Source organism: Anopheles aquasalis, chromosome 3, assembly GCF_943734665.1.
Source record: "Anopheles aquasalis chromosome 3, idAnoAquaMG_Q_19, whole genome shotgun sequence".
Classification (NCBI taxonomy): domain Eukaryota; kingdom Metazoa; phylum Arthropoda; class Insecta; order Diptera; family Culicidae; genus Anopheles; species Anopheles aquasalis.
Genome location: NC_064878.1, coordinates 65,983,549 through 65,993,548, shown reverse-complemented (window position 1 = coordinate 65,993,548; position 10,000 = coordinate 65,983,549). Strand labels below are relative to the sequence as shown.

Sequence of the window (10,000 nt, the reverse complement as noted above, 5' to 3'; positions counted from 1 at the left end):
ACGATTAGCATCGATCATCGCACCACAGAGAGCGCGCGCGCTGGTGCACCAACCAACCAACCAACCAACCAATTCACAATGCGAAAAAGTGCATTCACGCAACAACAACAACAATGCAAACCAGCACCCAAACACAAACCGGCGGCACCAAATGGAGCACATTTGCTAGGCTGTTTTGCATAAGTGCAACGGATTGGAACGGTGTTGTATGTCATCATCGCGCGTAGGCAGCATATGAACTCTGTGAACTGGAGCAACTGGACCTCATAACGGTCTAAAAGAGGCACGTCCCCCTAGTGCTGCCGTTGCTGCTACTCTTTTTTGGGCGATTCCAATTCGGTGTTTCATGAAAGCGAGCATCACCAGCAACGGTGACCAACGACCACCGGCCACCGGCCACCGGCCAGAGCAAGGTGCAGCCAAGCGTGCATCAATCAGTGAGCGAGCATTAGAGTGCGAGATGCGAGAGGGGGAAGGTAGAGGTTGGTTACTGTTTCAAACCTCTTCTCTGTTTCAAAATGAGCTTCACAAAACGGGAGGAAGCGCGCGTTTCGCGTTTTCACCACACTCTGGACTCGCGATCGCGCTAGCCAGCAGCCAGCTCTCGCACGCAGAGGAAATGCATTTTAATGAAGTTCGTGAAGCGGCCAACAACAGCCACGCACAGAGAGAGAGAGAGGGAGATGGTGTAGAAAGGAAGGGCGGCTGTGATAGTCGAGAGTGAATCAGAGCGCAAAGTGGCTGGCACGCTGGCTGGCTGGCCACTGGGTTGAGCTGAATGGGAAGCGAGCGACACGCTTAATCCGTGAGGCGCGCCCGATGTTTAACTTTCTCACTTTCCGATGGAGTGAAGCTATAAGCTTGTTGACGGGAGACTCCCCTACTCCATCAGCTGCAGTGCCCCGGAAGGCGGATTTGTGTCACAGAGGGACACATGCCTGGGTCTGGTTGTGTTTGGCGTTCTAGGTGACCATGTTTGTTGTTGCTGCTACTTCTGCCTGCTGTTTGGCGAACGAATTGAGCCACGTCTGAAGGTCGACTAACGGAACGGAACCATATATGGGGGGAGCCGCGAGGGGAGATGAATGACTAACGATCGACTGATCGGCCCCTACCGGTGTTACCGAAGCTCTCAAGGAGGCACGCGCGCGCGCGCACCCGCACGTCAAGTCTCCATTCATAGAAAAAGCCCTCTCTCCCCGGTGGTGATTGAAGGGGGGATGAAAAATGGACAAACCATTTACGCGGCCGTCGAAGGTGAGATGATGGCGTCGGCGCTCCAACCAGCCACCACTAGACCACACACACTCGCGTAGTCTTGCTGGTCTGGGGCGTTCGCGCCCGCGAGATGGATTGATTGAGTGATTGAAAGCTCACCTCCCAGGGGGCGGAGGGCACGCCCCGAGAGGCGGTGGGGCGTAACGAAATCAACGCGCCCTAAAGATCTCCACCAAGAAGATCAAGATCGAACACACACCTAGGCTATCGAATATCATCATCAGCCTCAGCATCATCATCATCGCCACCGAGGGGAAAGAAAGTGGAGAAGGTTGGGTGGGGAGAACAGAGGCCACAGTTTCGCTTTCCACCATCGAAGGAAGTTTAATAGGTTTTCGGGAGAGAGAGAGAGACGGTGCGAACCAATCGATGATATGCCAGCACCAGTGAGGAGATCATGCGATGACCAGGCATGTTAAGGCGTTAGATAGAGTGAGAGAGATATGAGAGGGATCCCTTGGCGCCACACACCATCGTCATCGCGCGTTGCTGTAGGTCAAGAACGAAGGAAGGGAATTCCCGCATCCGAGAGAGAGAGAGAGAGACCCAAGGCTGCTACCGGTCACCAGGCATCCTCCGTTTGCGTCACCAAACTCGGCACCAAGTGAGTTGTGTCTAGTGACTAACCACCAGCATAGCATGCATGCATGCCAGCACACCTCGCGAAACTCACGAGACGGATCTACGGATGCGGAATGTGTGCAATGCACGGTCGGTGCACCGTGGCGACAAAGGTGACGCAATTGGAATTTCTCACTCTCTCTCTATGGCTCGTGTGGCGCGTGTACATTGGGGAAGGTCGATAAGACGACGATGGTGCGTGGCGTCAGCGGATGTTTCATAACCCGCACACGGAGGTCCGGTCGGGTATTTTTGCAGTTGTTTCAAGAGCGATACAACCGCCTAGCGGACGCCTGATAAGAGCGAGCGCGCGCGCCGGGTCGCGTTGAGTAATGAGTTGGCGTGAAATTCGGAAGCGAAATGGGCGAGGAGCTCACTCATCGACACGCGGCCGTCTTGTCTTATCGATGATCAATCGATAGAAATGGTATTGTCATGACGAAGGCGCGCTGATTCACTGCCCCACCAGCGATAGCGGATTGAATCATATCCTCGCGTACGTGGAACGCACGCTGGTTAATCATCCGTCCTCCCTCCGGTGGGAACCGACAGCCATTAGTAATTGGGGAGACCCCTCTTACGTCGTATCTTCAGAGGAACTCCGTGACGCCACACGACTAGACGCTAATTTATCGAAGTGAATTAATTTTACTATTCGCCAACCTAATTGAACCTCCGCCGGTGCTCGTAATCGCCGGCCACAACGCACTAAATGCCGCCAGAACCTAGGGCTCACTAGGTGGTTCCCAGCAGACATGGGCCTCTGGAGGGAAAGGGGCCTGTGTTCTGGGGTCCATTGTGCGTCTCGGCCAGACATAATAGACACTCGTGGCCCGCGGGAAGAGAAATAAAATCTCTTTATCACACCTGCCTCCTCCTCCTCCACCACACATGTCTCTACATATGGCCTTCTGCAGGCAGGCAGGCAGCACCAGCAACAGCAAAGGTAGGATGGAGAGACCTCGCCAAATTGGAAAATTCTCGTGGGAACTAATGGCCACCGGTACCAGCTGGAAGAGAGGTGGCCTTCTACCACCCCCACGCGCAGGCTAAACATACAATAAAAAAAAATGGGGCGCAAAACGGTGCGACGGTGGTGGCAGTTGGATTCTCTTCTGGCGGCAACACGCATGTCACTCACTCTCTACTCTCGAGAGCAGCGTGTGCAGCGAACCGGAACCGCGCTCCTCGTCGTGTGTTCGCGACGTTTGTGGGAGTTGGAAAGGGGTCCCGGGGCGGTCGTGGTTGCGCCCTTCCTTCCTTCCTTCCTTCCGTTCTGTACCGACCGTCCGTGGCCAGCATGATGTATGCTATTTCCTTGGAGGAAAACTATCGCGCGAAGGTTCGGTTTGTGGTGCAGCAGTTTTGCAACCGCCCTTCCTCCCACCCCGTCTCGCGGTGAGAGAACACCAACGACTCTCCATAAACTTCATTTTTGGACCGAAATTGCCGAGTACCGGAACCGTATAACCAACCAAGGAAATCTGGGCCAAACCGCACCGTCGTGACCGTCGTCAAGCTCCATCTTCTTCTTATGCAACTTGTGCGACCGCTTCGTACGTGGTCGATCACAAAACGGCGCCCGATATGGCGCCGGGATTATATTTAAAAAAAAGGTTCTAGAACGACAAACACGTACAGCGAGCGCCGATTGTGACAAAAATCGAAAAACCATGGCCATCCGGGCGATATTAGTCTTCCTGTTTTGTCGCACAAAAAGAGAGCATTCTTCGTGATAACACCGACCCCGCCCGGCTCCATTGTGTGCGTCCAGAACGCAACATAAACACCTGTGCGGCGGTGGTGGCACTCCGGCTTCAATAAACACATTTTGCTCCCCAGCACGCACGCCTGTCTGTGCGGTTGTAAAGGTTTTCCGAATTTTTCCCACGGAAAAGGGCACTCTTTTTGCACAACTTTTTCCACCACCCGCCAGTTGCGTGACCGCGACCGAGCGCGCGCGCCGCTGCTGCCTGTTTTGGGAGCGAAAAGCGAATTTAAAAAAAAAAAAAAACGGGTGAAAAAACAGTTTCCCGTGGCCATACTAGCGACGACCTCACGCGCACTCGCTGGTGTTTATTGTCGGGAAATGAAATTAAACTTAAAACACCCCACAATGGGAGGAGGTGTATATGTCCTATCATCACGGGGTCGCACTCTTTCGCATGTTTCTCATCATCGTCCGATTGCAAAACCACATGGAGCCGATCTGCTATTGATCTGTCAAAATTTGGTCTTCGATGATGATGATGATGCAATTGGAGTGGAGTGATCATTGTCGATCACTGATCGCGAGGAGACGGGCTAATGCGTTGTGTGTATATGTGTATCTGTTGCACAATATGGACCACGCATTTGATGGCGTGGAAAAAAAAGGGAAATCACCACACCATCGCCATCATCTTGACGATCGCGATCTTCAGCGGAGTGGTGGCGAGGTGCGGGGAGTACTTTCTCCACTTTTCCACCGACCGAAAAAGGCCCCCTTTTTCACACATATCTTTTTAGTGGTGGATTTTTCCTCCGGTTTTTGTGGTCCACACAGTGTGTTTTGTGTTTCCACCAGTTTCCCAAGGTGTCTCCCTCGGAAGACGATCAATCCCGAGATCCATCTCACGCGACGTCGCTTCCGGGACCGTCGGTTGCCCTGCGCATCATTCCTGCGAAACAAACATGACACCTCACTCGCTAGAGAGGCGCCCCGCGAACGATTTGAGGGGCGGTTGGACAGAAAGAAAATGATGAGAAGACATCTTTCCAATGGAAATCTCCCACGGTGATTACACGGTGAGTCTGGGTGGAAGACACCAGCGCCGCCATCTCGCGAACGGTTCCCGGAAGTGGCACACAAGACACCACACCACCCGGCTCAAGGGGCGCTCGATTCCGATTTTTTTCCCCTCTCGTTTTTGGAAAACTCCAAGAAGAACAATTCACGGGGAGCGGCTGTGAGCTGCAGCTGCGGCCGAACACAATGGAATCGGTGATCGGCAATGAAAAGTAAGTCTTTTTCCCCAATTGCTATCTCCGAACTTTCATCGAAGATTAAGAGATGTCACTGACGCACCGTACAGCTTCGGTCAAATCCCGCTACCGGCTTGGGAGAAGGGGAGACACTTGAATCAAATGAAGAAAATACCGGAAAAACCTTACGCAACATCGCCTCCGGATTGAGATAGCGTATCATGGCATGCTGCTGCTGCTGCTGCTGGTCCCCTTGCGAACAAAATGTTCGCACCACTTCTCGCTCGAGCTGAGTAATCTATCCAAGTAACCAACGCTCGAGGAGGCTGAGTCATTAATTTCCTTCAGTTCACCCTCCGGAATCCGGGATGGTGCGGATCGAGTCAGGTCGGGATTGTACTCCCCCCCCCCCCAGCCCAAATTGTGGCCATAAATTTTTGCACGACTGCTCGGTACACTTCGTCGTATCCTGATCTCGCATAAATCCTGCCTCTTATGCTGCCCCCTTCTCACATCACCGACAGATGTCACAACGGACGACGATGACCGGCGTGCTGGCAACGATGCGAAAACTTTGCAGACATCGCCACCGTCGCCGACTAGACACCTACTACTCTAGAACGAAATCCCCCGCAACCAGGCGGTCGCGTCCCGCCTGTGTTTGAAGGATATGGCGCGGAAGCAATCCGCTGACAAACGATGCTGAAACTTACCCATCATGCTCTGGCTCTGGAGGGGTCGGATGGACGGACGGACGGACTTGGACGCGAATTTGTGACCGGAACACAGCCCGTAACGAAAGCACTTCCTTCCGTTTCCGATCCGATACAGTCGACGGTATGTTGCTTGAAGGTTTCCTCCACGAAACCGGAGGACACGACAAGCTCTGGACAGACTTTCCTCCCTTTTTGTGTGTGTGTGTGGGACAACTGGCACAAGTGTGGGAACCGCGCTCGATTTATGTTGCCCTCATGTGGCCGCGCACTTCTCGTTACGTAAAAGACCGGACCGCACTTGTCACTTGCGCTTCGCAGGCTACTACGACTACTTACTGACCAACCGGCAAGCAGCGCCTACTAGACTCTTTAAGGACGAGCCCGGTTTGAAGTTGACTTGTTTTTCTGCGATTTTTACGCGGCACACCAACAACAAGAAGGCTTCTGCTTCACTCGTCGCGCACAGAAAAGGATATAAACCAACCACAAGGCACCACCACCACCACCAGCAGCACCAGAACTCGCGACGCACGCACCGTTGATGCACAAATCGACGAAGAAGAATCGAGGCAGACGCCGAAGAAGTCGTCGTCTACACACAATTCCGCCTTGCCCCTCTCTCTCTCTCTTTCTCCCGCTATTCGTGGATCGACGACCGTGGCTTTTGTTACTTTATTATTATTATTTGTATTATTGGCTCGCTATCGTGGCGCGCCCTTTTGCCGGCACCGTGCCCTTTCGCTCTTCACACACAGAGAGACACACAAACACGCCACTAATTACCACTTCGACACCACTTGCAGGACGACTTTCGTTACCCGCAAAAATGGCACGCGCCCTCCCGTCTCGAGACTCTGGGTTGGTGTGTTTGGCTGCGAATGCGATTCCTTGAAACGCGCCAGGGGACACGTGGTTCTCGGCAGACACAACAGCACGCAGAACAAACACACACTCGCTTGATCGGATGATCGACGCACCGATGGGACGATTCAATTATCTGGAGCCGGGCTGCTGCACCCGGGGTGCGATAATCAGGTGAGCGGCCGAGGTTAAAGGGAGCCCACAAGTTACAAACACAAAAACACACACCCACCACGAGAACGAAACGCAGAATTGGGGGCCTTTTCCGTTGCTGCGAAGGAATCCAGCGGCATGCAAACACCTTCTTCTCGGAGAAACAGAACGCAAAAACTTCTTCTACTTGTGTCGAGCCGGCGGCGAGAATTCAGGCAGCGGACCGGAGATCTCGTTATTTTGTTGAAGCGGCGGACGACGACGTGAACCCCAAGGCAGCGCGATTTCGACTTCGACGGCGCCGCACATCGCCATGCCTTCGAGGTGGCGCACGCACGAGTTCCGAGAGCTCGCTCTCTCCTTCACTCCGACGGGGATTATGCTCCCTGGCCAGGCGACAGAGCGAGACAGACGCGACAAAGGGTTTGACGAAGTTTTCCGAGCGATCGAAGCGAACCCGAAGCCGAACCGATGGTAGGCGAGTGAACGTTTCCGAGAATGTGGGCGGGTGAAGGAAGGAATTGATTTTATGTTGATAAACTAATTAATTGATTATGATTTCTGGAGCCTCTCAGACGAGCCCCCTTTTGCATCGCGATCGCAGCCGGGTTTTACTGGAACAGTAAACAACGTAAAGAGGAGGCTTAGAATGGAGGGAGAGGTAGAATAAATGCACTGCTTTAAACAGAACAACGAGAAGGCATGGAGATTACAAATCATTCGTCAGGTTTATGTTGCTTCTAATATTTGTTTTGAGTACGTTATGACAAGATTAGCCTACTCTGTTTTATGTTTCTGTCAAATTTACACTGAAAGGAATGCTCCCTTATGTCGTGTTCATGTTTTTATGTAGAGAAATTAGGAAAAGCTCCCCCATTCTACTTTCTGCCTCCGTAGAATGCACTCCATTGCCACTGCTATACAAATAAATTAGAAATTGTAGAAGAGCTGGTAATGGTTGGACAAATAGTTGAACAAAAGTACGCATTTCTACATTGTGATCCAATCATTCAATCAATATTGTCTTCGTCTTCTTGACATTCGACGTTGAACAATTAGAATTACTGCAACACCACAAACAGCTCGTCAGCGATAGTTGTCATTGGCCTCGTCTCGTATGTTGATCGTCTCCCTTCCATTCTAAGCCTCCTCTTTACGTTGTTTAATGTTCCAGTAAATACCGTCCGCGATCGCGATGCTAAAGGGGCTCGTCTCGAGGCTTCAGAAATCATAATCAATTAATTAGTTTATCAACATAAAATCAATTCCTTCCTTCCCCGCCCACATTCTCGGAAACGTTCACTCGCCTACCATCGGTTCGGCTTCGGGTTCGCATCGATCGCTCGGAAAACTTCGTCAAACCCTTTGCCACTTCCATCTCGCTCTGTCGCCTGGCCAAGGAGCATAACCCCCGTCGGAGTGAAGGAGAGAGCGAGGGAGCGAGCTCTCGGAACTCGTGCGTGCGCCACCTCGAAGGCATGGCGATGCGCGGCGCCGTCGAAGTCGAAATCGCGCTGCCTTGGGGTTCACGTCGTCGTCCGCCGCTTCAACAAAATAACGAGATCGCCGGTCTGCTGCCTGAATTCTCGCCGCCGGCTCGACACAAGTAGAAGTTTTTGCGTTCTGTTTCTCCGAGAAGAAGGTGTTTGCATGCCGCTGGATTCCTTCGCGAGCAAGCAACGAAAAACATCTTTTCCGCGCGTTCATGATAGATCGAGAGGATCGGAAGAACTCAATGCGAGAGGGAAAAATTCATTCTCATGTTCAGGCAAATTCATTTCAGTTTCTCTTCGCCAACTCTCTCTCTCTCTTTTTATGCTGCGCAATAATGATCGAAGCATAACTCCGCCCCCACCAATACATTGAGCTTCATGGTTGCTCCTTCAAAGATGCGCATAATGGACAACTAATTGGCATGTAAAAGTAGCAAAACACTTGTCGACATCCATTAATATTAGATAATTTAAAGTGGTCTCCCTGAACATTAGTTTCATTGATCGCATGTTCCTGTGACCAAAGAAATTCTTAAATTGCGAAAGCAATTTATGACCCAATCAGCTCATTATCAGATGAAATCTATTTGACATCGAAGCACACAAACATGCCAATCGCCTAATCCATTCCAACACCCTAATGCCAATGGTCGAGACGACATTCATTTTGTATGCTAAATATTTGGCCAGCTGAAGGAAGCATTAGCGAAGTAAATGGAAAAGAAGGCCTACTTCCTTGGCCTGACAGCAGAGATCCCAAACATCTTTCAAGCTTACGAAACAATCGAGCTTAGTCGTTTAAGCAATTTTACGATCCCGGATTGCAAAACTGCATTTAACCAAATAAGGGGATGATCGTATTTGCACAAAACCACATCGCAACCCTCGCCAGTCAATCAAGCGAGCATGACCGTTGCAAATGGGCACATTAGCATTCAGGTCACTGGACCGACCGATTATCGGACGGACCGTCACACACAGTGGACCTCCTCTAGGAATCTTGGAAGAAAACCGAGTAAGGACCGGTACCATTGGGAATACCAGTAAACGAAGAGGCAGAAGATCATGATCACCGGCGGCCCAGGACGTCGTCGGTCGGGAATTGCCGTGGCAAAAACGTGACCGGCCAGGAGTGACCCTCAGCCGCCGAGGTCCTCGATACGGATCAGTACATGTCAACACAATGAAGCGAACGGGAATAAGTCGTAACCTTAAACAAACACGTCCTGGGCGACTAATTGATTTACCTGGAACCCCCTAGGGCCCTCGGGGTTACACGCCCAAGAAAGGGTCTCTTCTGGACCCCGAGCGGCACATTTGAAGCACTGGACCCACAGCGTCTTAAGGTTGCAAATGATTTTTCGGGAAGCCATGTTTTCGATTTCCCTCCAGAGGTCCTAAGGAAGTGTTGTTGGTAATTTTGTTGTGTTTTTTATGTGTTTGTTTCGCTCTTTGTTTATACTTTATTACTGGTAGACCGAGCTGTTTTGTACTTTGTCCTGCGATCAGGTCCTTTTTGGCACCAATTCGGCACGTCCGGAAGCTCACGGATTCAGGCAAAATGATTAGAAAATGCTCTCCAATTGTCTGTACGATGATCAAGAAACCATAAGTTGCATGCCGTTGGCAGTGTTTCCTTTCAATGATAGCACAATCGATCATCGATCATTCTTGCAAAATGGATCGCGATGCTGTAGAGATCAAAACGTGAGGACACTAAAATATGCGGACGAAAAAGGACATTTCGCAGCAGGGCAGCACAGCAGCAAACAAACAACAACAAAAAAGGGGAAGGAAAAACAAGGAATCCAGTGAACAAACTGCAACCGCACTCGCTCCTGGGAAGGTTGTTTTAGGACTTCTGTCTCTGGTCAACCAGCCAGTGAGCCAGACCGACCTTGATCCTTGGGATCC

The 10,000-nt window shown here is 51.4% G+C and overlaps 1 protein-coding gene across 2 annotated transcripts in view; it reads right to left on the bottom strand.

The window, feature by feature from the left end:
- LOC126577066 (protein rhomboid) overlaps positions 1 to 10,000 on the bottom strand; it is a 59,416-nt gene that overhangs the window by 30,149 nt on the left and 19,267 nt on the right. The window contains exon 1 of one of the 2 annotated variants that reach the window (XM_050238470.1): positions 5,577 to 6,862. The exons of the other annotated variant lie outside the window; for it this stretch is intronic. The gene's annotated coding sequence lies outside the window, so the exon portion shown is untranslated. Of the gene's footprint in view, positions 1 to 5,576; positions 6,863 to 10,000 lie in introns of those variants that run through there. 2 annotated transcript variants of the gene reach the window in all.